The 26945-nt window shown below is 47.0% G+C and overlaps 1 protein-coding gene across 1 annotated transcript in view; it reads left to right on the plus strand.

Moving 5' to 3' along the window:
• The window catches only part of SEMA5B (semaphorin 5B), a 180137-nt gene that overhangs the window by 109096 nt on the left and 44096 nt on the right, over positions 1-26945 (plus strand). Inside the window, exon 2 of the mRNA XM_004373623.2 lies at positions 6908-7068. The gene's annotated coding sequence lies outside the window, so the exon portion shown is untranslated. The remainder of the gene's footprint in view (positions 1-6907; positions 7069-26945) is intronic.

A 26945-nucleotide genomic window follows, 5' to 3' on the forward strand; every position in this document is an offset into this window, starting at 1 on the left:
CTTTCCCCAGCCACTCCCATCATTGCTCAATGGGCTTATAAACAAAGTGGCCATGGTGGCAGGGATGGAGGTTATGCATGGACTCAGCAATATGGTCTTCCACTCACCAAGACCGACTTGGCTACAGCTACTGCTGAGTGCCCAGTCTGCCAGCAGCAGAGACCAACATTGAGTCCCTGATATGGCATCATTCCACAGGTCAATCAGCCAGCAACCTGGTGGCAGGTTGATTACATTGGACTACTTCCATCATAGAAAGGGCAGCATTTGTTCTTACTGGGATAGACACTTACTCTGGATATGGATTTGCCTTCCCTGCACACAATACTTCTGCCAAAACTACCATCCATGGACTTACAGAATGCTTTATCCAGCATCATGGTATCCCACTCAGCATTGCCTTAAGTCAAGGGACTCACTTCACGGCAAATGATGTGTGGCAATGGGCCGATGCTCATGGAATTCACTGATCTCACCATGTACCCCATCATCCTGAAGCAGCTGGCTTGATAGAACAATAGAATGGCCTTCTAAAGACACAATCAAGCCACCAGCTCGGTGACAGTACCTTGCAGGGTTGGGGCAATGTTCTCCAAGAGGCTGTATATGCTCTAAACCAGCATCCAGTATATGGTGCTATTTCTCCCATAGTCAGAATTCACAGGTCCAGGACTCAAGGGGTAGAAATGCTGGGGAGTGGCACCACTCAGTATTACTCCTAGTGACCCATTTGGAAAATTTTTGTTTCCTGTCCCCGTACTCTGCGGGTTTAAATGTCTTAGTTCCAAAGGGAGGAATGTTCCCACATGGAGACAAAACACTGAATCCATTGCACTGGAAGTTAAGAATGCCACTTGGCCACTTTGGGCTTCTCATGCCTCTGGATCAACAGGCAGAGAAAGGAGTTACCATACTGGCTGGTGTGATTGATCCTGGTTACCAAGGGGAAATCAGATTGATATTATGTAATGGAGGTAAAAAAGAGTATGTCTGGAATACAGGCGATCCCTTAGGGTGTCTCTCAGTACTACCAGGCCTTATAATTAAAGTCAGTGGAAAACTACAGCAACCCAATTGCAACATGACTACTGATGGCCCAGATCCTCCAGGAATGAAGATTTGGGTCACCCCACCAGGCAAAGAACTGTGACCAGTTGAGGTGCTTGTGAGGACAAAGGGAATACAGAATGGGTGGTGAAGAAGGTAGTTGTAAATACCAGCTATGGCCATGTGACCAGTTGCAGAAACGAAGACCGTTATTGTTTTTGTATTTCTTCCTTGTTTTGTTGTGCATGTATGTGTGCATATGTATATATATATAGCAAATATCTTTGTTTTCTTCCGTCCCTTATTCCAGTACTTATGATGAAATATAAGATGTAAAAGGGGCTAGCGAGTTTTTGGTTGTAAGCATGTTAGTTGTATCACGTTAGGCACAAGTATGACTTTGTAATTGTCTGTATTTAGAGATTGCATATGGTTTAAGGAAATGTGTACAGGTGCCAAGTTGACAAGGGGTAGACTGTGATGGTTAAGGTTTTGTGTCAATGTGGCTAGGCTATGATTCTCAGTGGTTTGTCAGTTATGTAAGGATGTTGTTTGGTAGTTATCAATGATGTGATTTGGAAGTTATGTAATGATATAATCATCCTACGTCTTGTGATTTGATGTAGTCATCCTCCACTTGGTGATCTGATGTGTGAGCCAATCAGCTGAAAAGGGAGTTTCCTTGGGAGTGTGGCTTATATCCCGTATGTATGGATGTTCTGATAAAGCTCATGCACTCTCAATCCTGCATCTGTCTCCTTATCCTTTGACCTCTGGTTCTTGGGACATGAGCCAGCAGCCTGCTGTCTGATCTGCAGATTTGGGGATTTGCCAGCTCCTGCATCCCATGAGCCAGCAGCCTGCCATCTGACTTGCAGATTTTGGGATTCACCAGCTCATGCAGCCCTGAGAGCCAGCTGCCTGCCATCTGACCTGCCCCTGCAACTGCGTGAGCCAGGAGAAGCTTCCAGCTTGACGCCTGACCCATGGATTTGGGACTTGCCAGCCTCCACAACTGTGTGACCTATTTCCTTGAATTAAATGTCTCTCTCTATATATATATACTATATATACACAATTTACTCATGTTGCTCCTCTAGAGAACCCAGCCTAAGACGTCCTCAAACCAAGAGAACTAATCCCATAAGGTGATCGGTTATGTCTAATTAGTATCAACATCTGTAGCCCTTCCCTCCGTTTTTTAGTTGTTATTGTTGCAAAAATGTAACTTTTTTACAGTTTAAAATCATCTTTAAAAACTTTTTATAATATGCATTCTTACAAAGAACTTTCATGCTTATTTGATTCTTACAATGGCACTATGAAACAGGTGTTATTATTATTCCCATTTCCCAAAACTGTGACTCAGAGTGGTTAGGTAAGGTGACTCAGCTAGTCAAAGCAGTCAATGTCTAATGGTAAAATTTCAGGCAGTACTACAGATATTTGGGAACTGTGCTTTTTAGGAGAGCTCTTTTCAGAGCAACCCTAAATCATCAACCTTTTAGCACCCCTTCAAAGCATCAACCTGAAATGAAAAAAATTATCAAATATCTTCAGTGTTCAAGACACTGTGGTAAGCACTGTGGGCTTAGAAAGAATTGTGGCATCTTCCTAAAGGAGTTTACAGTCTTGCCAGGGAGCCAGATATATGGCAAATGGGGAGGTTTGATTAAGTGCCAAGTGTGAGGGTAGATGGGTATCATAGGAACTGGGGAAGGGGTGAAGAGGATTCCTGAAGGGGAAGGGTGTTCCAGGCTGGCCTTCTTAGAGGGTGGGTCTTGAATCAGCTAGATTCTAGCTGTGAGAGAGTCCTTCTCTGCCAGCTGCTTGTTATGGGACACCTGTGCCAAGAAGGGACTGAGTGCTTCATCCATCCATTCATGTGTTCATTCACACAAACACGTGTCAGCTGTGCTCCCACTCAATGGTAGGCTCTATGCTTGGTGCAGGAGAGACAGAGATGAGAGGGCTGCCCTTGGAGCTCACCATCTAGTGCAGCCAAAGCCCACACTGTTGTCAGCTTTCCGGTTCCTAATCTCGAGTTCTAGGCAGTCCAGGCTGAAAAATGCTTTGAGCAGTGTATACTGTTGACGTCAGTCAACTCTGAGTCAACAAGTGGTCAGTTAGTTATCTCCCTGAAAGGAGCAGTTTGCTCCGAAGTTTTGGTGGGGGGTATATCACTAAGGAATGCTTTTGGCTGCAACTAACAGCAAATCATCTCCTGCAATAACTTTTAAAATAGGGATTTATTTAATCACTTAAGAGGTGTGAAGGTGGCAGGAGCTGCTGGTCTTTGCTCATTGGCTCAGCTGTATCAGGATAAGTATTTCTAATATCCTCTTGGCTTTTCTCTTGTGCCTCTTGTGTCATAGTTAAAAAGTGGTTGCTGTTGCTCAAGACATCACATTCCTATGCAAGGCAGTAAGATGGGGTGAGGGAAGGGGTTGCTGCCATCTGAGTCTGTTCTCTTATAAGGAAAGCAAAAATTTTCCCAGAGTCTACAGCAGGCTTCTAACTTCTCATTGGCCAGAACTAAATCACATGGCCACCTCTAACTGCAAGGGAGGCTGGGAAAGCACGTGTCTCCCCTGGGGATAAGAACGTTGTCATCTATGTAACATGGGGATTTTGTATCAACGATGATGGGGGAATGCGTATCAGGGAGGCAGCCAATGCTGGTAGCCACAAGAGCCATGGACTTCCTTATGCAATCCTGGTACTAAGCTTCTGTCCCCAGCTCCTGTCTAAGAAACTTCTGGTCTAATCTGAATCCCTTTTGCTGAAACATAAACCTACTTCTTCCTAGCCTGTCCTCGGAGGCTACAGAGCTACCCTACTGTCCTCTTACCCTTCAGCCCATGGGGACCACAACCAGGTCCCTCCTCTCCCCCTCCCCTGAATCCAGCCAGGACTTCCCATCTCATTTCACGCGTCTGCTCTCCTGGTTTCTGCTTTAGTTTCACCCACCATGGTGCCCGTTTGTGAAAGGAAATAGGAGAGAGAAGGAAAGAGGAGGGAGGGTGTTAATTAAAACCAGATGTTTAACTCTGTTAATTAATGGCTCTGTCACCCTGAGTGGCATCAGCCTTCTTCTCTGTGTCCCCTTGACCCTCACCACTCTCTCTCTCTCTGGAGGGCCTGGAATATAAAGCTGAGAGCTCAACGTTTATTCAGTGGGGCCTGAGACCAGCAGAGGAGAGATGGAGAAAGTGGGCGAGGGAGATCCGGGAGGAGGTGGTTCATTTGTCCAAGGGGGAGGCTGAAGTTATTGGCATATTGGCAGTGGGAACGGAGAGCAGGAACAGTGGGAGAGGGGCTGAAGTCCAGGGGTCACAAACAGACATGTTTTGTTTGGCGCACATAGGGATTTCTAAACGTGGAAGTAATTGCCAACATTTAAAAATAAGAGAATCTCACATGAATCCAGATGTATGGGTTTTCTTTTAAAATGGGCAGATTGGGACGTACATCCTCACAAGGAACACTCAGCAGGAGAAGAGGAGAGCTGAGCCGCAGCTGCCCTGACCAGATGGGGTATGTTTCCTCCCCTGACCCTTCCTATCCACGTAACCCATGTCACCTTCTGACCCTGAGGACACCTGGGTTTGGGACCCACTATAGAGGTACAAGGGCCAGGACTTGGCAACGGATTGGCTGTGGGAGGGAAGGGAAGGGAAGGGGAATCCAAGAGGATGCTGAGTGAGTCAGGATACCTGGGAGTGTGTGGCACCGTTGACAGAAATGCAGAATATGGGAGGAGTAGGCCAAGGGAAAGAGAAGATCAATTCACGTGGGGGCAGGCTGCTGGAGAGCTGTCTGATTGTCATTGCGATGGGGGTGGCCACTGGCCTGGAGTCCAGAAGAGATGGGCTGGATGTCTGGGAGCTGACTGAGCAGGAGTAGGAGTGGAGGCCCTGGGAAGGGGGGAGCTGGGGCTCAGACCACACAAGAGAGAAGAGGGAACTGAGAATAGAACCTTGGGGAGCTACATGTTTGGAAGAAAGAAGCAGAAACTAGGGCTGACCGAGAGGTTAGAAGGAATGTGGACAGTGCAATGACAGAGAAGTAGGTTTATGGATGAATATTTTTATGACATCGTCCTCTATATTATCTGTTTTGAAACCCAAAGGGTGTTTCCAGAAGGCTGTGCAGCCACTGGAGTCAAATGCAGCCAATCCCTTGTTCACCTGATGCCTTTGCGTTTGCTCCGTCTTCCTCCTTATTCTGCTGCATCCAGCTCCCAAAAGAGATGTGAAATCAACTGTTTACATCATGGTATTTTACTTCTTTCAGGCCATTCAAAGTCTTATCTCTAATAAGTTTAGTATGAAAAGCTTTGTCCCCAGTATTACCCCAGAAATGACCCACTAGGTGAGCAACCGCCCTGCATGTTCTATGTTCAGCACCCCCGTGTGCACCTAAAAGGGATGCATCTTCTGTTACTGACACAACCCACAGCTCCTTTCCTCCTTGAAAATCCCCCTTCTCTCTGGAGAGGCAGAAGGAACAGGGTTTTCGAGTCAAAGAGGCCGGTCACTTACCAGTTGTGACCTTCCCTGCCTCTCTAGCCTTGGTTCCTACGTCTGTGCAGTGAGGGTAAGGTGGCCGTGAGGATGAGATGGGATGACATTCATGGGGGCCCAGAATGGAGTCTGAGCTCTGCAGCCCCCAGTCGGTGGTTCCTTCCCTCTCCCTCCAACAACACAGCGCAGAAGGCGGCAGATGTTACTGGTCTCACTTCATTTCAATAGATTTACAAGCATCCCTTTATGTGTTACTGAAAGATTGGGTGTAAATTCTATTTTAAGAACACAGTAGAACTCATTACTTGAAGAACGCTTTGCAAAATCCTTTTGGGAAGTGAATAATCACCCCTTGGTATAACGTTTTAACCAATGTTCATAAATTTCTTTTTGCTCAAAGTGTGGTTCACCTGTAAGGTCTTTCCCACGATCTCCCCTTTGCACTTTATAGCTGTCCTGTTTCCCATGGAGCAGACGCTGTTTCTCTTCCCTGTGTCTGTCATCTCATCTCTGGTCCTCTCACTCCCTCTTCTGCTCAGTCCCACACAGTGCCCCCACCTGCCTCAGACTGCTGCATCCATGCTCCCTGACCATCGCCTCAGTGCCCGCCCCTTTCCCTCTGTGTGGCCATGACTCGCTGGGGAGTTTTCTGGCTGCTGCTCTTCTTTAGGCATTCAGACACGGATGAGTCTCCAATGCCAGAAATATGTTTGCCCTGGGCAAACAACTGTGTGGCAGTATGTATGGTGGGGGGCAGAATAATGGCCCCCCTCAAGATATCTGCATCCTAATCTCCAGAACCTGTGACTATGTGACCTTACATGGCAAAAGGGACTTTGCGATGTGATTAAATTAAGCACTTTGAGCTGGGATGATTATCCTGGATTATACAGGTGAGCCCTATCTAATCTCATGGGTCTTACATGTGGAGAAACCTTCCCAGCTGTGGCCAGAGGAAGCTGTGACTATGGAAGATTGTTAGAGAGCTACAACATTGCTGGCTGTCAAGATGGCATGTGGACAGCCTCTAGAAGCTGGAAAAGGCAAGGAAGCAGATCCTGCCCTAGAGCCTCTAGAAGGAACGAAGCCATGCTGACACCTTGATTTTAGCCCACTGAGACCAGCATCGGAATTCTAACCTATAACACTATAAGATAATAAATTCGTGTTGGTCTAAGCTACTAAGTTTGTGGTAATTTGTTACAGCAGCAATAGGGAACTGATACAACTGGCAACCACATGGTCCATCAGGAAGTCTTGCCTCTCACCTAACTTTATCTCTTCTTAGTTCATCATGTATCCATGGACTCACCTGAAACTACTTCTCCCTTCAGTGACTGGTTTCAGCTAGTCCCCCCTGTGTCTCTTGGATGCCCTGTGGCTGCACTCCATCTCCTGTTGCCCACCTCCTTGTCCCCTGGGCTGCCTGATGCCCCAGTCAAACAGCCAAGGTGTGGATGGACAGTAGGGGGCTCACCTCACTTACTAGTAAGGGGTAAGTGTGTTCTTGGGGAGAGTGAGGGGCTGGCAGTCTGAGTGGGAAGCAGAGAGAAGACCCATCATCTGTGGGGTTCATCAGCACCCCCACCCCAGGTCCTCCTGGTCTTCCTCTATCCAGAGCACAGTGAGAGTTGGAAGTGTATTTTAGGAGCTTTGTTTTTTTCATTTTATTGTTGTACTTTAATGAAAGTTTACAATTCAAGTTAATTTCTCATACAAAAATTTATACATACAATTGTTATGTGACCCTAATTGCTTTCCCTATACGGTGACAGCACACTCCTCCTTTCTGCCCCTGATTTCCTGTGTCCATTCAACAAGCTCCTGACCCTCTCTGCCTTCTCATTTCACCTCTGGACAGGAGCTACCCATTTAGTCTCATGTATCTACTTGAGCTAAGAAGCACACTCTTCATGAGTATCATTTTATGTCCCATAGTCCAGTCTAATCTTTGTCTGACGGGTTGGCCTCGGAATGGTTTTAGTTCTGGTTTGACAGAGAGTCCGGGGGCCGTGCTTTCTGGGGTTTCTCCAGTCTCTGTCAGACCGTTAAGTCTGGTCTTTTACTAGAATTTGAGTGCTGCACCCCACTTTTCTCCTGCTTCATCAGGGACTCTCCGTTGTGTTCCCTGTCAGGGTGGTCATTGGTGGTAGCTGGGCAGCATCTAGTTCTTCTGGTCTCAGGCTGATGGAGTATTTGGCTTATGTGGCCCTTTCTGTCTCTTGGGCTAATACTTTCCTTGTGACTTTGGTGTTCTTCATTCTTCTTGACTCCACGTGGGTTGGGACCAATCGATGTATCTTAGATGGCCTCTCGCTAGCTTTTAAGACCCCAGACACCACTCACCAAAGTGGGATGCAGAACATTTTCTTAATAAACTTTGTTATGCCAATTGACCTAGATGTCCCCTGAAAGTATAGTTAGGAGCTCTTTGAATCTGAACTATAGGAGAATTAGAATAAGCCATCAGGAAAGACCAATTGCTAGAAAAGGACATCATGTTTGGTAAAGTAGGGGGTCGGCAAAAATGAGGGAAACCCTCAATGAGATGGATTGACACAATAGTCACAACAATGGTCTCAGACATACCCACCATCAGGAAGATGGTGCAGGACCGGGCAACATCTTCTGTTTTGTTCTGTTATATGTAAGGTCTCCATGAGTTGGGACCAATCCAGCGGCAACTAACAACAACGACAACAGCTCTGGGGGTGTTGCGGAAACATGCTCAGGAGAATGAGTAGAAATGGGCCCTCCCCACAAAGGTTTATGTTGAACAAGTGAATCTGTGATTGAAAACCCGAGAAAGCCCAGGCCTTTAACTGGATTTGTGTCTGTGTTTGAACTGTAGCCATGTTTTCAAATGCAGTTTTCATTTTATACAGCAACTGAATACCTGATAGCAAAATGTTTCCACGGAGAGAGCCTGCCCATAGGGAGGAGAAAAATGAAGCTGCTCTAATGAATAGATAAATTTGATTTGTGTCTGGCAACATCCTTAGCATTTAATTCCAGAAATTAAAGTAGGCAAGTCTCCTTTGTTTTCCTTTTCCTTGCAAAAATGATAAAATATTACAGAATGTTTGGGAAACAGGAAAAAAAAAAAACCAAACCTGCTTATCATCATACCGCTTTAACACAACCACCACCATTTGTAATACTAATCTGTGCTCAGCATGATCCAAACATGTTATAGACCTTATTTCATTTAAGCGTCACTGCAGCTTTATGGAGAGGGTAGTGGGGGTCCAGTGGTAGAATTCTTGCCTTCCATGTGGGAGACCTTGGTTCAATTCCTGGCCAGTGCACCTGATGAGCGGCCATCATCTGTCTTGTCAGTGGAGGTTTTCATGTTGCTATGATGCTGAACAGGTTTCAGTGGAGCTCCCAGACTAAAACAGACTAGGAAGAAAGGCCTGCTGATCTACTTCCAAAAATCAGCCAATGAAAACCCTAGGTAGAAACTGTTGGATTGGTGTATGTTTTGCTGTGTATATTCTCAAGAACAACAACAACAACGACAAAATAAATGTCATGGATTGAACTGTGTCCCCAGAAAATATGTATCAATTTGGTTAGGCCATGATTCCCAGTATGGAGTGGTTGTCCTCCATTTTGTGATTGTAATTTTATGTTAAAGAGGATTACAGTGGGATGTAACACCCTTACTAAGGTCACATCCCTGATCCAATGTAAAGGGAGTTTCCCTGGGGTGTGGCCTGCACCACCTTTTATCTTATAAGAGATAAAAGGAAAGGGAAACAAGCAGGGACAGGGACCTCATACCACCAAGAAAGAAGCAACAGGAACAGAGTGCGTCCTTTGGACCTGGGGTTCCTGTGCAGAGAAACTCCTAGGCCAGGGGAAGACTGATGAGAAGGACCTTCCTCCAGAGCCAACAGAGAGAGAAAGCCTTCCTCTGGAGCTGACGCCCTGAATTTGGACTTCTAACTGACTAGAAGAGAAAATAAATGTGAGAAAATAAGTTTCTGTTTGTTAAAGCCATCCACTTGTGGTATTTCTGTTATAGCAGCACTAGATAACTAAGATAATAAATACAATTAAAAAAAAAGAAAAGACAGCCCAATGGATCACAATGGTCGTATCTACAACGGATCATGGAGATGGCGCAGGACTGAGCAGCGTTCCGTTGTGTTACTTATGAGGTCGCCCCAAGTAGGGGGCTGGCTTTATGGCAGGTAACAACTCTATGAGGCAGGAATTACTGCGCCCACTTAAAAATGAAGAAAACAGACTGAAAAGAGAAGAACCTAGTGGAGCTGGGTTCTAACCCACAGGCAGCTCCCTCTAATGCTGGCCCCTCCCCTCATGCATCTGGTCCCGCCTTCCTCCACATGCCTATCACCTGCCACAAATTGCCCTCACCTTGTTCATACTTGTTTTCCCAAGTGATGCAAACAGTACCTTTATATTGTTGTTTTCAGTTCTTACGTCACGGTAGTAACTCTGTTCATAGAAAGTAAGTCCATGATCCCAAATACAGAGCAATTGTGGACCGTTGTACTGATCCCCTGTGAGAAGGTGCTTACAAGACTATGTCAAATACAGGTAGTCTCCGACTTAGGATGGGGTTCCCTTCTGACTACTCTGACGTAAGTCGGTTCTGACGTTAAGTTGAATACCTCTATTTTTTTTTTTTTTTAGTTTTCATAATTATTGCCTTTTATTACCAGTATTTTTATAAATCCGATCTTTATTTGTCTTTGGGGGTTGGCATGGAATGATAACATCAGCATATTACCAACTGTAACATTGTAGGTAGTGCGTATTACTAACGATAAGATATACAAAAAAACAAACAAACAGTGATAATTGCTGTTCATTGTAACTCAAATACGTCATAATTCTGGAACGGCCTGTAATGTCATTTTCTAATGACTGATTGGCAAGGTACAGGCTCTGGAGCCTGACTGCCTGGGTTTGCATCCAACTTCTACCAGTCTGACCTGAATCAAGTTACTTAACCTATTTGTGCCTTGTTTTCCCCATCCATTAAATGGGGATAACAGTAGTACCTACCTCATAGGGTTATTGTGAGGATCAAATGGCATAATGTAAAGAACGTCGCACACTGCCTGGTACATAGTAACACGGTTATTAGTATGTTGTTGTTGTCAGTATTATTTAGTCTCAGTTCTGGTGGTGCAGTGGTTAAGCTCTTGGCTGCTAACCAAAAGGTGGGTGGTTGGAACCCACCAGCCGCTTCAGCAGGAGAAGAATGTCAGTCTGCTTCCTTAAAGATTTATGGTTTTGGAAATCCTATGGGGCAGTCCTACTCTGTCCTGGAGGGTCTATGTGAGTCAGAATCGATTGCCCAATCTTGAACTAGATCCTCTCCGTCCAAGCCTCGGTTTCTTTTTTGTAAAATACCCCATTGAGCCAGATGATCTTTAAGAACTCTTCTTGTTAAGCTATCTATGATGACATTTTTCCTCTTTATCTTCCCCACGGGTTTAATTGCAGTTGGAGGGATGTGGTGGGGTGGGGTTGCAGGAAGGACCGCTGAGCATTGATGGGGGAAATGTGCTATTAGGGTTTTTCTGTATTTCACCCTGCCCACCGCCCCCCCGCCCAAGCAAAATGCAATGAACTTGCCTTTGGGAAAAGGGAGGCATGTCCTGTCCATCCTCTCGCTCACCCCCAGGCTCCTGAACTGAAGCGTGCTGGGAAGGTTTACCGAGCGTCTGCCCCTCCCCCACCTGCTCCCAACCTTCCCTAGCAGCCCCGGCCGCCCAGATGGTCTAAATGGGAAGAAAAGAAGAAAATCCGTATCCAATCTGCTCTATTCAGAGCAATGGAAAGGAATCTGCATCTCAATCTTATCTTTGTGCCGAGCTTGGCTTAGTTTTGCCCCCCAAGTGGTGAGTAATGGGTGGGAGGGAAGATGCCTTCGCAGGCTCCTCGGAGAAGCCCACAGCTGGGCCATGGCATTCGGTGCCCCGGGCAGGGGTGTGCAGGGGATGAGGGCACCCCCAGACCTTTCCCTCCCGCCATGCCGCAGACAGAATACATTCTTTCCTGCTCTTGGTTTCCCGCTATTTCCTCGTCTTTTCTTTTCCTTCTGTTTTTCTCCCCCCTCCCAGGCACTCAGCCAAGTGGAGACTTGAATGGAGGTGAGGAGGAGGGGGTCGGGGAGGAGGACCAGCCGAGCCCTCTTCCCCGAAGGCGCCCTCGGGCTGAGCTTGCTGGGGACGGAAGCGAGCGGCACCTTGTGTGCCGCCCGCCCTGGCCCCCTGGCTGGCCAGCCCGGGCTGGGGGAGGCTGCCAGGGGGCTGTCAGCGCGCTGGACTCTGCTCTGCCCATCTGGAGCCTCTGGAATTTGTTTCTCCAGAGCCGCTCAGGCCCTGGAAAACCTGGCTCTCGCAGCCCAAACTTGCAGGAGACTGATTTGCAGCAGGAAGTTAGCTTAATAATTTATAGCCAGAAAGCGCTCTCCCTGGTAGGGAAGCCAACTCAGGACACCAAATGAAACTCCGAGGGCTGCTTGGAGAGTGCCTAGAGCCAGAGTACGGAAGGTGCCAACAAGTAGCAGCCTGTCTCTACCTAAAGGGCCAGGCCGGTTTCTTCTGCAATGACGCCGGTGCGTGCAGCGGTCCAGAATACCGGCTTTGGCAGCAGACGGTCTCAGGTTCAAATCCCGACTCCGTTATTAACTGTCTCTGGGAACTTGGGCGAGTTCCTCAGCCCCTCTAACCTTGGCTTCCACACTGTAAACTGAGGATGACCACAACACGAGTGTCTCACAGCTTCCTTGTGAGGCTGTGATGGGATCCTGCGGTGCGGAGGGGGAGCTTAGCACACTGCTTGGCACAGTCTCAATGCACAGCAGCCATTTTTATTCAAGCCTTATCTATCTTTGAGGGTCACAAGTTGTGACCTTTCTTAATACAAGTCCCTAGTTGCTCTGGAGAGGACCCCCCACACCCACCCACTACCGCTCTTGCCTTGGTTCAGCTCTCCCTGTCTTGGTCCCACATGACCTCCTAACCCCTTGTCTTAGTCATCTAGTGCTGCTGTAACAGAAATACCACAAGTGGATGGCTTTAACAAGGAGAAATTTATTTTCTCACAGTCTAGTAGGCTACAAGTCCAAAGTCAGGGCGTCAGCTCCAGGGGAAGGCTTTCTGTCTCTGTCAGCTCTAGAGGAAGGCCTTTTTCATCAATCTTCCCCTGGACTAGGAGCTTCTCTGCATAGGAACCCCGGGTCCAAAGGACGGCTCTGCTCCCAGCACTGCTTTCTTGGTGGTATGAGGTCCCCCTGTCTCTCTGGTTGTTTCCTTTTATCTCTTGTAAGATAAAAGGTGGTACAGGCCACACCCCAAGGAAACTCCCTTTACATTGGATCAGGGATGTGACCTTAGTGAGGGTGTTATAATCCCACCTTAATCCTCTTTAATTTAAAATTACAATCACAAAATGGAGGGCGACTACACAATACTGGGACTCATGGCCCAGCCAAACTGATAACACATAATTTCGGGGGGACATAATTCAATCCATGACACTCCTTCTCCAGTTTCCCTGCTTCTTTGTGGGGCTGCCCCTTGTAGTTGCACCTGTGTGTCCCCCACAGTGTGTGCCCCCCACAAGATGTGTCCTCTGGCTGCGGGAGCTGGAATTCAGCCATGCTCCATGGTGCAGGGCTGGGCTCTCTTGGATTCTCACAGAGCTGCCCTATGGGTGAGTGGCCTGCTCCATCCATCCTTCTCATTGCCCACTGCCACTCAACTTTCCAAAGCACAGATCCAGCCACATCCTTCCAGCACCCCAACTTATCAACGAGTCCTCCTTTTCTGCAGAAAAAGCGTCGTAATCCTTTGTGCTCAAGTCCCTCCGTGATTTAGCCCCAGTCTTTTTTTCTAGACTCTTCTCCCTCTACACTTCCCACAGCTGGTTTCTTCAGCCTTGCTGGATTATCTGAGCACAGTCCAGGGCCAAGTCTTTGCCTGTGTTGGCCCCTCAGTCTGGAATGTTCCCTCCCCTCCCCCAAGGCTACCCTTCTTTCCGTTAAGGCCCTATTTGAGTTCTACTTTCCCCTGGGGCTTCTCAGGCCCCTTCTCCCGCCAACATTCCTCTCTCTCCGCTTTCCTGAGGCATCTTGTACCTCTTAGGACACCCTCATAATCCGCTTCCTGTTGATCTTCTCCACATGCTTCAGTCTCCTTTGCAGGACTATAAACTGCCGGTGAGCTAGGACCCCTCACTCATCTCATTCGCCTGACTGCTGGATGGAGGTGATGGTTCTCAAGTGCAGCAACTCAGCTCCTACCCCCATAAGGGACAGTGGGTCCCCTGGCAAGCAGGGGAGGGCAGGCCTGTGCAGGGGGTGCCTGCTGGGAGCCGGTGTGGGCTCTGTGGGGACTAAGCTCTAACGCACTCTCCAACCCACCCTGATCTGGTGCAACCCCTCTCTGACTGCTGGTCTCCAGCAGCTCAGGCCTTGGCCCTCTGCCCTTCCCACCCTCACTCAGTGATTTCATCTCCTCCCACAGTTTCAGCTAATCCTTCTCCCCTGCTATCTGTGCTGGGAAAACCAGCTCTGGAGAAGTCCCATAGAAGGCAAGGAGCCCTCAAGGGGGTGCCTGGTGGGTGTGCTCGCTCTCACATACAGGCACATGCATTCACACGCCTCCAGGCACCGTTAGAGTGACCCCTATACCGAGGACCTATAGGGAATTAGAGCAGCAGCGTGAGAGAAGGCAATAGAAGCTCTGCTCAGTGATTTGGGAAAATGCTTTCCTTGTCACTGAGGGTTTCCCGAAATAGCAGGAGTCAGCTGGTGCCGTGCCTCCCTTCCCCCACTCCTAGAGCACCTTGGCACAGCTCTCCCATGCCCCACACAGCAGTGCCAGTGACAGGCGGCCCTGAGACAGGGTGAAGGACAGGCTGTTTGCCCCTCCCCATCCAGACCCCAGGCCCCAGGTTGCTGCCTCCGCCTTGTGAGAGAGCTCTTTGGGACACCTCTCCTCTCCCCTAATAGACTGTAAACTCTTGGAGGGCAGGGACCATGCTTTTGTCATCTTGACCACTCCCCCATCTCCCTCATCTATCTAGGGCCTAACGCATGGTAGGTGTTCAGTAAGTGCACAGTGAGGTATTATATAAAGGAGTGAATGGATAAAACTGGGACAGACTCTGAGGTAAACAGTTGACTATTTTATGTACACTAATAAACTTATAATAAAAGGTTTCATAAAGGGCCTGCTCTCTCGTGGTGGCATAGTGGTTAAGAGTTTGGCTGCTACCCAAAAGGTCAGCAGTTCGAATCCACCAGGCACTGCTTAGAAACCCTATGGGGCAGTTCTACTCTGTCCTGTAGGGTCCTTATGAGTCAGAATCGACTCGATGGCAACGGGTTTGGTTTTTTTCTGTGCCAGACTCAGTTCTGGCTAATTTACAAGCCTTCTCTCTAAGGCAAGGAAGTGCTAGCCTTATTTTTTAAAAAACCAAACCAGTTGCCGATAGAGTGGTTTCCAACTCATAGAGTGGTTTCCATCTCATAGAGTGGTTTACAACTCATAGAGTGGTTTACAACTCATAGAGTGGTTTCCAACTCAAAGAGTGATTTCCAACTCATAGAGTGGTTTCCAACTCATGGTGAACTGCACTCTATAGGGTTTTCAATAGCTGTGATCTGTTTCTTGTTTTTTGACTGTTCAGGGTTTTTTCTATTGTTGTAAAAATACAGATAGCAGGAAATTTGCCAATTCAACATTTTTCCCATGTACAATTCAGTGAGACCAATTACATCAATCATGTTGTACAAAAATAAACATTTTTTAAAACAGAAGTTTGTACATGTTTTGTGGTGGAGATTAGGATGTGGCAATCAAGAACATTAAAGAATAAAAATATATTACATTTGGATACAATTTCGTGGTGTGAGTAGAATGAAAACAGGTTCAGGGAGAAAAAGGTGTGATGTAAAGTTTCTGACTGTTCAAAAGGAAATTTGTTCGTGTATCTTTTACATCAGTAATGGTGGATATCAAAATGCCATGATAGTTGGTTCTATTTTTTATTGTACTTTAGATGAAGGTTTACAGAGCAAATTAATTTCTCATTAAACAGTTAATACACATATTGTTTTGTGACATTGGTTGCCAACCCCACATGTCAACACTCTCCCCTTCTTGACCTTGAGTTCCCCATTACCAGCTCTCCTATCCTCCCCTGCCTTCTCATCCTTGCCCCTGGGCTGGTGTGCCCATTTAGTCTCTTTTTGTTTTATGGGCCTGTCTAATCTTTGGCTGAAGGGTGAACCTCAGGAGTGACTTCAGTACCGAGTTAAAAGGGTGTCCCGGAACCAGGCTCTTGGGGTTTCTCCAGTCTCTGTCAGACCAGTAATTCTGGTCTCTTTTTGTGAGTTAGAATTTTGTTTTACATTTTTCTCCAGTTCTTTCTGGGACCCTCTATTGTGATCCCTGTCAGAGCAGTCGGTGGTGGTGGCCGGGCACCAGCTAGTTCTTCTGGACTCAGTCTGGTGGAGGCTGTGGTAGCTGTGGTCCATTAGTCCAAAGGACTAATCTTTCCCTTGTTATCTTCAGTTTTCTTCATTCTCCCTTGCTCCGATAGTTGGTTCCACTTAATACATTAAAAAGAGGGATAAACCTGTTACTGTCAAATCAATTCCAACTCATAGTGACCCTATAGGGCAGAGTCGAACTGCCCCACAGGGCCCCCCGGGCTGTAATCCCTACAGAAGCAAACGGCTACATCCTTCTCCCGTGGGGTAACTGGTGGGTTCAAACTGCCAACCCCTCGGTCAGCAGCTGAGCTCCCGACCACTGCACCTTCAGGGCTTCCTCAAAGAGGGATGCAGCAGTTTATTTTTAAATATCAGTATTCACAATATGCCAGAAATTACATCCTTTGCAATCAGTTAAGCTTTCATAAATCTGTCCATAGAAAGTTGTTAGATGTCGACTTTAAAATATGTTTTGGGGCATATGGAGTCCCTGGGTGGCATAAACCATTAAGCACTCAAGTACTAGTGAAAAGGTTGGCAGCTCAAACCCACCCAGAGGTGCCTCAGAAGACAGGCTTGGTGATCTGCCTCTGAAAGGTCACAGCCTTGAAAATCCCATGGAGCAGTTTCCTCTGCACGCATGGGGTCGCCATGAGTCAGAATCGACTCCGTGGCAACTACCAACAACAATAACGGGCCATACATTAAAAAAATAAAAAAAATAAAAAAAACCAAACCCGTTGCCATCGAGTCGATTCTGACTCATAGCGACCCTATAGGACAGAGTAGAACTGCCCCGTAGAGTTTCCAAGGAGTGCCTGGTGGATTCAAACTGTCGACCTTTTGGTTAGCAGCCATAGCTCTTAACCACTGTGCCACCAGGGTTTCCAATGGGGCCTATAGTTTTTCCAAAATTCTTTCAGAGAGTACACGAGAAAAAACATTTGAAGACCACCATCCTAGCTGGAGAATGAACTAGGGGCTGTTTTTAGCTACCTGCAGCTTTGGGGGCTCTTATCCCCAAGAGTTGCCAAGGATGAAGCAAATTGGAACCTCTCCTTTGTAAACCAGAAACAGGGACTCTTCCCAAGCCAGACATAAGAACTTCCTTCCCACTAACTTTTCCAGTGTCTCTATTTTTAACCCCCTCCCACATGCACCTTCACTCCTGTGTAGCCCTCTTAGCTCTCCCTGCCTCCCCTCTCCTAACTTAAACTTCCAACAGTGTTTCTCTCCTCCCTTTGCCTGAATACAAATACTCCTATAATTAAGGATAGGATAAGTTTAAAAGGGCTGTAAGTCTGTATGTTCAGAAGTCAATGAAAGAGGTTTAAAGTTGCAGTTCCTGGAAGCATTTACACCCAGCTGCTGTATTGGCTGCTAAGAGCTCACAGCTGGCCCCCTTCTCCAGGGGATCGCCCTGGTCTGCCAGCCACTGCCAGCCGAGGAGGTTACACCATAGTCTGAAAGTAGCCCCTAGCTGGGGACTGACTGATAAGAGGTTCAGAAGCCTGGTCTCTTGCCTCAAGGGCAAGCAACTCTGGCTGCTGTGCAGTTTCTATTCAAGAACGTGCCACCTTGGATCAAGTCATTGTGGGCCTGTCCTTTCCATCTTCTCCTCGTTGATATATTCTATCAGGCACTGTTCCCCCAAAAGACTAGCTTTGAATACATTGAAAATCTATTGTGGTAGATACCTCCTCCCAACCCCCACCCGCATGATCTATGAGAGTAGCTGGTGTCTCAGAGAACTCTGTAGCAACAGTGAAGATTCAAACATCCTTGAACCCAGGGAACTTAAAACCTGGGGAACAAGCCATTGCTTGTGATACATTCGTTTATCTATTCATTTATGCAAAAAAATGTATCGAGTACTTAAGTATGTGTCAGAGACTGTTCGGGTCTATTATGCTGCATCAATGAACAAAATAAATATCCTTGTCCTCATGGAGCTTACATTCTAGCAGGGAGAAAAAAATCAGCCAATCAACATAGCAGAATGGTCGATTATGTATTAGAAGGAAATAGTACCGGGACCAGTTGCTGCCTACTTGATTCCAACTCATGGCAACTCCATGTGTGTCAGAGTAGAACTGTGCTCCATAAGGTTTTCAATGGCTGACTTTGTGGAAGTAGACCACCAGGCCTTTCTTCTGAGGTGCCTCCAACCTTTCAGTTAGCAGCCAAGCACATTAACCATTTGTAACCAGGGACTCCAAAAGGAAATAAGGGCAGCCCAGCAGCACCAGTTGCCAGAGAGTTGATCCTGACCCATAGCGACTCCACATGTGTCCGAGTAGAACTGTGCTCCATCGGGTTTTCAGTGGCTGGTGTTTCAAAAGTAGATCCCCAAGCCTTTCTTCCAAGGCACCTCTGGGTGGACTCGAACCTCTAACTTTGCTGTTAGCAGCTGGCCACATTAACCATTTGCATTACACATGGATTCCCATGGTAACTCAAAGCTTTCAGACTTTGATTTTGGTCAGCAATATACTTGGCATGAAGCCAAAGGCTTGAGGGCCCCACCCTGCCCATGTTCTAATCATATTCTGATCCCTTGACCTCTTAAGGTGAAAAAAGGTCTTGAGGTTTTCCCTCTGCGTTGTTTGGCACGGGGGCTAATTGAAGTAGGTGAAGCTAATAATGTCCCCTCACATGCCGAGATTCTCTTCTCGATTCCAGGAAGGAAATGTACCCTCCATAAATGTAAATAGAGGCTCGATGACATTCAAACTCCCGTTCCCAACATTCCCATCTTTTTATCTATTCCACAAGATATTTTAGACATGCACTCCCAGCCAGGCACTGTGGACTTTTAACCTCTTCTTAGCCCTGACAGGGAGGGGAGAATCTGGCCCAGGGGACCAGTCTCCTCCTCTGGCTGGAGTTAATGGCTGTGATCTTTCAAAAGCAGATAGCCAGGCCTTTCTTCCGAGATGCCCCTGGGTGCATTTAAACCGCCAACCTTTCAGTTAGTAGCCGAGTGCTTAACTGTTTGTGCCACCCACTTGGACCCAGGTGTGGAAGTCTCCCAAGCTCAGGGTTTTCCACGGTAGTACACTACCCTGCACATGGCCAGCAGAGAAATTCTGGGATTATTTTAGCATCAGATCAGACAAACATATTAGAAATAGAAATTCCTGTCTATCGTATGAGTATTTGTAAGAGAAACAATCTGTATGGGATAGGAATGGTGGTTGGCTAATGATAACTGAGACCTGAAAAACAAGGGCTTAAACAAATTAGAAGAGTATTGTTTTCTAGTAATGATAAAATATGTTAAATAACAAAAGCCAGCACTTACACAGTGCTTACTTTGCGATAGGTGCTGTTCTAAGCTCGTTAGACAGAATAACTTCTTTAATCCTTGGAATAACTTTATGAAGTAAATGTTGTTATTCTCCCCATTCTACAGACAAGAAAACAGGCACAGAAGTCTGAAGCAGTTGGCCTAAGGTCAGACAAGTGGAAGGACTGTGGAGGTGGAGGGTCCAGAGCTGATTCTGTCACCTATCTTTCTGTACCACCATCCTTTCGTTGTTGTTAGCTGCTGTACAGTCAGCCCTAACTCATGTTTACCTGGTTCAAAAAAGAAAGAATAGAAAAAGATAGACATTGAGAAACCTTGATCACGACTTTGCTGCTTATGTTGTAGTTGCTGCCATCGCGCTGGCCGTGACTCATGGCGACCTTAGGTACAACAGATGAAATGTTGCCCATCCTGTTCCGTCCCCACGACTGTCGATGTGTTGGAGTCCATTGGGACTATTGTGTCAATCCATCTCAGTGAGAGTTTCCCTCGTTGTTTTGGCCATCTACTCCTTCTTAGCACAAGCCTAAACGTCACTTCACAGTTGCAGATGGCCAATGTAGCCGCAGCCGTCATACCTATATCCCCAGGAGGGAAGAAGGAAGCCCTTAAAGAAGCTTTCCCTGCAAGCCCTGCCCAGTGGCTTCCGTGTACATCTTACTGGCCACCCCTGTCTGCAAGGGAGCCCAAGAAAGGTTTTGAGCAGGACACGTTGCCATCCCAAGGACACAGAGGCTCTGTAAGAAAGGAGGAAGGTGAGAATGGACACTGAGTAGGCTACACCATGTAGGCAGCTGGTGGTCTAACTCAACTACAGACTCCAACTTACTTAAGAAAAAAGAAGAGAAATTTTATCACAAGGATCTGGGGTGGGGGAGTTGCTCATGGAAGGAGAATGTAGTCAGACCTCAGGAAAGGGCTGGAACTGGACGGCTGTCAGCATCCCAGTGAGTCTTTGTGTGCTGTCTCCTAGCACTGCTTCTGGTCTCTGTCTTCTGATTGGCCCTGCTCCTCTCCTCAGCCCGCATGGCAGGCAGAAGATGGCCACCCCACAGGTACCACGTTTAGGAGGTACAGGTTCCTCTATAGAGATAGACTCAACCCAAATTGCCGTGAGAGAGCATCTGATTGGCTTGTTTTGATCACATGACTATCCTTGGTCAGACCAACTACTGCCCAAGTGGAGGTACATATATAGTCTATCCTTGACCTGCGGATGGAGGGGAAGTAGATTACAAAGACGGAGTATTGTTGGTAGTTAGGAAGACTCCTCCTCCCCTACTCTGCCCATCTTTTCAGTACAGTATCGCCTGTTTGGCAGCCCTGGTGGTGTAGTGGTTAACAGCTACATCTGCTAACCAGAAGGTCGGCAGTTCAAATCCACCAGGTGCTCCTTGGAAACCCTATGGGACAGTTCTACTCTGTCCTATAGGGTCGCTATGAGTCAGAATCTACATGACGGCCATGAGTTACAGCCTGTTCTGCTGACGTTTGCAAAGCTGCAAGCACTAGCTGATGGAGTTCTGCCTCTGATCATCAGCATCCCCTCCCCCCACTCCAGCCTCCTTCACAATTTTATTGTTAGTGGCTGTTGGGTAGGCCCTGACTCATGGTGACCCCATGCAGAATGAAACGAAATGCTGCCCTGTCCTGCGCCATCCCTATGACTAGTTGTAGATTGAACCATTGAGATCCAGAGGATTTTAACTGGCTAATTTTCAGAAGTAGATCACCAGGCCTTTCTTCCTAGTCTGTCTTAGTCTAGAAGCTCCAGTGAAACCTGTTCAGCATAATAGCAACATGCAAGCTCCACTGACAGATGGGTGGTGGCTTCACATGAGGTGCGTTGGTCAGGAATCGAACCCTGGTCTATTGCATGGGAGGCAAGGTTTCTACCACTGAACCACCAATGTCCCTAACTTGCCTGCCTCTTTTGTTGTTTGGGGCCTACTCTCTCCTCTTGCCAAGAGCGAGCCTCAAAGCTGATGGCAAAACAGGCCTATGTGTGAGCCTGTCTGAGGTTCCTGAAATCAGCCTCTCGACCACCCGAGGATTGGAACGCTGATCTGAGTAAAGGCTTTCCCACCCCCTCCCCAGTCGGCACTCAGGTCCCATGCAGCTCAGGCTCTCCGTCTGTGTGGCTCTGGTCTACGTGCATACGGGTCCATCTGCCACCCCGCCCTGCTTCCTCTCCTCCCTCTCTCTCTCCCAGAGGAAAGGTAACTGCATAGAGGAGATCTGGGATCGAGGTCCTGCCCTCACTTCTTCCCCGCCCCAGTCATGTCCGATGCTTCCTTTCCCTTCTCTTTAAACAGCAGTGCTGTGCTGGCCCAGGTGGACACGGTGATATTAATCTAGCAATTATTGATTCAGGAGAGACTTGGAAGACATATTTACATAAAAGCCGTAATGAGGCTGGAACTTCTGCAGGTCACTCAGGTACTTTAGGTCCTGGGGCCTGTGGGGAGGGAAGGGGCCCAGCATGTGCTCCTAATTCAGGCCCCAGGAGCTCAGGATCTGGCCACACCCAGGGCCCAACCTCACTAGGGCCCACCTCGGAGGCTCTGGGGGCGGTTGTCAGGCCTGGGCTGGGGAGGCAGGGAGGCCTGGAAAGGGAGCATGGAGGAGAGGGAGGGCTGGGAATAATGGGGGAGTGGGGCAATTAGGGGCTGATGGGAGAAAAGCCCCAGCTAAGGTCTAAAAGGATGGTATTTTCACATACGTTGACTATTACTAACCCACTGCCAGTCAAGTCGATTCCGACTCATCGTGACCCCATAGGGTTTCCGAGGATGTAAATCTTGACGGAAACAGATTGCCACATCTTTCTCCCACGGAGCTGATGGTGGTTTTGAACCGCTGAACTTTAAGTTAGCAGTCGATGGCTTTACCCGCTGCACCACCAGGGCTTCTTTTAATATCACTAATTAGGTGTTCTATCAGTCAGGGACCCCACAGGAAACAGATGGCGCGCGCAAATTGGGAAACCGGAGAACAGTTTAATAAAGGAACTGTTTACAAAGGTGTGGGAGGGGGTTTGGGCACCATATGGGATAGTGCACCGGGTAGTACCCCCACTGCTAACAGAGGGGGCGTACCACCCCTTACCTGAAGGAAGCAGGGAGGGAGCAATTTCTGGAACCTGGAGCAGAAAAGGCCACGTGACAGGAGTTATGACCTTCTGTCTGTCTCTGTCAGGGATGCAGCCACTCAATCTCCTCCCTACTTCCCCCTCCCATCTTCTGCCAGCACCCCCACTGGCTAAACCCAAACAGAGGGAGGGAGGCCTTTGACAGAGTCCAGACATACCAGCCCCCTGGGCACAGAGCAGGAAGAGGACAAGGAGAAGACACAGCACAGGCGTCCGAGGGCAGAAGGAAATTCACCAGGCCCTGCCCCACTTCTGGAATGTTGCTGTTAGGTGCCATACGGTCGATTTCAACTCATAGTGACCCCATGTGACAGAGCAGAGCTGCCGCATAGGGTTTCCTAGGCTATGATCTTTATGGGAGCAGATCACCAGGTCTTTCTCCCACAAAGCCACCTGGCGGGTTCAAACCGCCAACCTTTTGGTTAGCAGCCGAGGTTTTAATCGTTGCACTACCAAGACCAAAAACCAAACTCGTTGCCTTCGAGCCGATTCTGGCTCATAGCGACCCTATAGGACAGAGGAGAACTGCCTCATAGGGTTTCCAAGCAGCAACTGGTAGATTCGAACTGCCAACTTTTTGGTTAGCAGCTGAATGCTTAACCACTGCACTACCAGGGCTCCTTTTTTCCAAAATATTGCTAGGTGCCTTCGAGTTGGTTCTGACTCACAGCGACCCTTTGTACAACAGAATGAAACACTGTCTGGTCCTGCAGCATCCTCACAATCCCCGTAAAAATCCAAACCCGTGCCATCAAGCGGATACCGACTCCTAGCGACCCTATAGGACAGAGTAGAAGAGCTCACAATAATTAACCACTCATTGTCTGCCAGGCCCTGTTTCTGGGCCTTATAAAGATATTACTCATTTAACCCTCCTGACTCTCTGAGGAAATAGTTTCGTTAGTGTGATTCCCAATTTTGCAAATGGGGAAACTAAGGCACAGAGGGGTTGAGTATTTTTTTCCCATAGTCACACAGCTAGTAAGGAGCAAAGCTGGGATTTGAACTTGGGTTGTCCTACTCCAGAGGGTTGGTCCTGCCCTTTGATTTCCCCCTCCCTCACCTCTGTGGCCCTGTCTGAGAGGACAGGACAGCAGTGCCAAGTCCATGCAGCAGGCAGAACTCAGCCTGGCGCTGAGGAAAAATTCTGACTGAGAAATCGCTCCTGGGAGTAGGCTTACTGGCCAACTCTCCCTCCCCCATGCCCTCCACCAAGAGGGAAGGAAGGCCAGACTCTTCCGGGTAGCGGCAGAGAACGTAGGCATTTGAGTCTGAAGAGAGGGGATCAAAGAGGTGTTCTGAGGGACTAATCCCCCATAGGTACATGAGGGGCAAGGACAGGGAGAAAGGGATGTGCTGGGTGCACTAGCTATGTAGGGTTGCTTGGTTATTTCCTTGAAGCCTCACAGCAATTCAGTAATTGGTATTATCTCCATTTCCCCCATATGTGAAGAAACTGAGGCAGGAAGAGAATAATCCTACTGGAATTTTCCAGAACCTGGAGTAAGGTAGTGACAGTGGGAAGGGGAGAGAGAGGAAGGGTTAGGGCCTCAGAGCTGGAAGAAACCCCAGGGACTTCTACTGCTCTGGCTCAGCAGAATCATCTTTGGAATCAGTCTCCTGCTACCCCCAGGCCCTGCCTCCAGCGGAGGTGATTCTGATTTGATGCCACCCCCGGGTGGGAATCCCTGATCTACTTCAACTTCTCATTTTCCAGATAAGGAAAGTGACCTCAATGAGGTCACTCAGGTTGGGGACCTGTGAGGGAAGTGGGGCCAACAGGGCTTGGTGACACATTGCGTGGCTGGGGAAGGAGAGAGGGGGAGGCTGATTCAGAGGTTACAAGTCAGGTTTCAATTCAGGGAAACTGTTAGCCCACGCCATGTTAGAAAGTTTGGTGGACTAAAGCTACTGTTTAGAGGTTTTTTCTTCAAATGTTTTTTAAAAAGGTGGTATGTTTACCTAGTTCAAAGATGAAAACATATAAGAAGTTATATATCGAGAAATCTTGATCATGACTTTGCTTCTTATGTTGTTGCCATTGAGTTGGTGCCGACTCATGGCAACCTTACTTACAACAGAATGAAACGTTGCCCAGTCCCGCGCCGTCTTCAAGATCACTGGTGTGTTTCAGTCCATTGTTGCAGCTATTGTGTCAGTCCATCTCACTGAGGGTTTCGCTCGTTTTCCTTGGCCCTCTACTTTACCAAACATGACTACAGCGCCATCAGAGATCCTTTGCCTTTTTCTAGCGATTCGTCTTTCCTGAAGATGTGTCCAAAGTAAGTGAGTTGAGGTCTCTCCATCCTCGCTTCTAAGGAGCATTCTGGCTGTATTTCTTCTAAGACTGGTTTGTTCTTTTGGCTGTCCACAGTATATTCAATATTCTTCTCCAGCACCACAGTTTGGACACATCAATTCTTCTGTCTTCCTTTTTTCATTATCCAACTTTCACATGCATATGAGGCGATTGAAAGACCATGGTTTGGGTTATTTTTCCAGTGTATGTTAATACGAATACCAACAAATATATATTCTTATTTCTACCCTCTTTTTAAAAAAGGAGCCCTGGTGGCCCAATGGTTACACGCTCACCTGCTAACTGAAAAGTTGGCAGTTCAAACCCACCCAATGACTCAGGACAAAAACCTGGCAATCTGCTCCCGTAAAGATTATAGTCTAGAAAACCCGATGGGGCAGGTTTCTGTCACATGAGGTCAGTATGAATCAAAAATCCACTCAACGGCCCCTAACAACAATAACCCTCTTTTTTACGCAAAAGGTAGCATACTATATACAGTCTTCTGTACCTTGCTTTTTTCACTTAATATACCCTGGAGATCTCTCTGTATCAAAACCTGGAGAAATCTCTCACTCTTTTCTACAGCTAAATAATATTCCATTACGAAGATGTACCATGGTTTATATAAGCAGCTTCCTATTGCTGGTTGTTTCCTGGCTTCTATTCCTTCAGAGAAAGCCGCAACAAACAGTCCTGTACAGAAGTCACTTTGCACTTGTGCAGATACCACCGTAGTCTATTATTGCTTCTCAACTATCTGTGGTGCCAGAGCAGCTTTTCTTTCCCCTCCATTTACAATTTGTCGCAGATGGATGCTTATGTAAAATTCATAAGTGAATCACTAGAGAAATGAATTGGAAAAAAACCCATGCAAAATACAAGCCCAAATATTTTATTAGATATAGTAGACATAAAATCACTCTGTTAGATTACTATAGAAGTTTTTAAAGACTCTCAAATTTCCTCACTTATCATGGAGTTGTTACAGTCTGGAGGTCAACACTGGTGCACAGACCACACTTTGAGCAGCACTGGCCTCAACCAAAAATCAGTTGCTATTGAGTCACTTCTGACGCGTGGAGACCCATGTGTCTTGTGTCAGGGTAGAGCCGTGCTCCGTAGAGTTTTAAGGCTGTGACCTTCTGGAAGCAGATCACCAAGCCTTTCTTCCAAGGCGCCTCTGGGTAGGTTCAAAGCGCCAACCTTTCAGTTTGCACCACCCAGGAATGCCTAGAAATTAGATTACTGGGTCAAAGGGTAAATGCATCTGTAATTTTGTTAGATATTACCAGATCCCCTCCGCTGGGGTTGGACCATTTCACACACCCACCTGCAATGTATAACAGTGTCCCTCTCGCCACACGCTTACCAAGAGTGTGTGGTCTACCTCGGATTTTTGCTCAACTGATAAATAAGAAGTGGTATCTCAGTCTAAGCTTAATTTGTATTGCTCTTATTATGAGTGAGAATAAGCATCATTCATATTTATGCTCTGTCCATTTTTTCTGCTGGATTGTTCTGCTTTTTCTTCTTGATCCCTAGAAATTCTTTATATATTAGGAATATTAGTTTATTGTCTGTGGATGATTTGCAGGGTTTTTTTTTTTTTCTGGTTTGTCATTTGCCTTTTGATTTTGCATGAGGTTTTGTTTGTTTGTTTGTTTTCTTGAGGGGGTGGATACAGAAGTTTACAATTATTATGTGGTCAAATTTGTCTATCATTTCTCTTATGGCTTTTGAGTTTTGAGTCATAGGTCTCCACTCCAAGGTTACAAAGGAGTCTGCTTACATTTTCTTCTAGTATTTTTATGGTTTTATTCTTAACCTTTAAATCTTTTATCCATTTGGAGTTTTTCCCAGGTTACAAGGTGTGATTATGGATCCAACTTTATCTTTTTACAAATGGCTACCCATTAGTCCCAACTCCATTTATTAAATGGTCCATGTTTACCCCTAAGATACCACCTTTATCATTGAAACTAATTTTAAACCATTTGGGAGCATAATAGAAAAGGCCCTGTAATTTGTCACTTTTGCCCAGACTACCACTACAAGGAAAATTAGCTTTCAAGATATGATCTGTAACTTTTGCATTATTAGAGCAGAGTAAACTCTGAGTA

Source organism: Trichechus manatus, unplaced genomic scaffold (genome assembly GCF_000243295.1).
Source record: "Trichechus manatus latirostris isolate Lorelei unplaced genomic scaffold, TriManLat1.0 scaffold00026, whole genome shotgun sequence".
Taxonomy (NCBI): domain Eukaryota; kingdom Metazoa; phylum Chordata; class Mammalia; order Sirenia; family Trichechidae; genus Trichechus; species Trichechus manatus.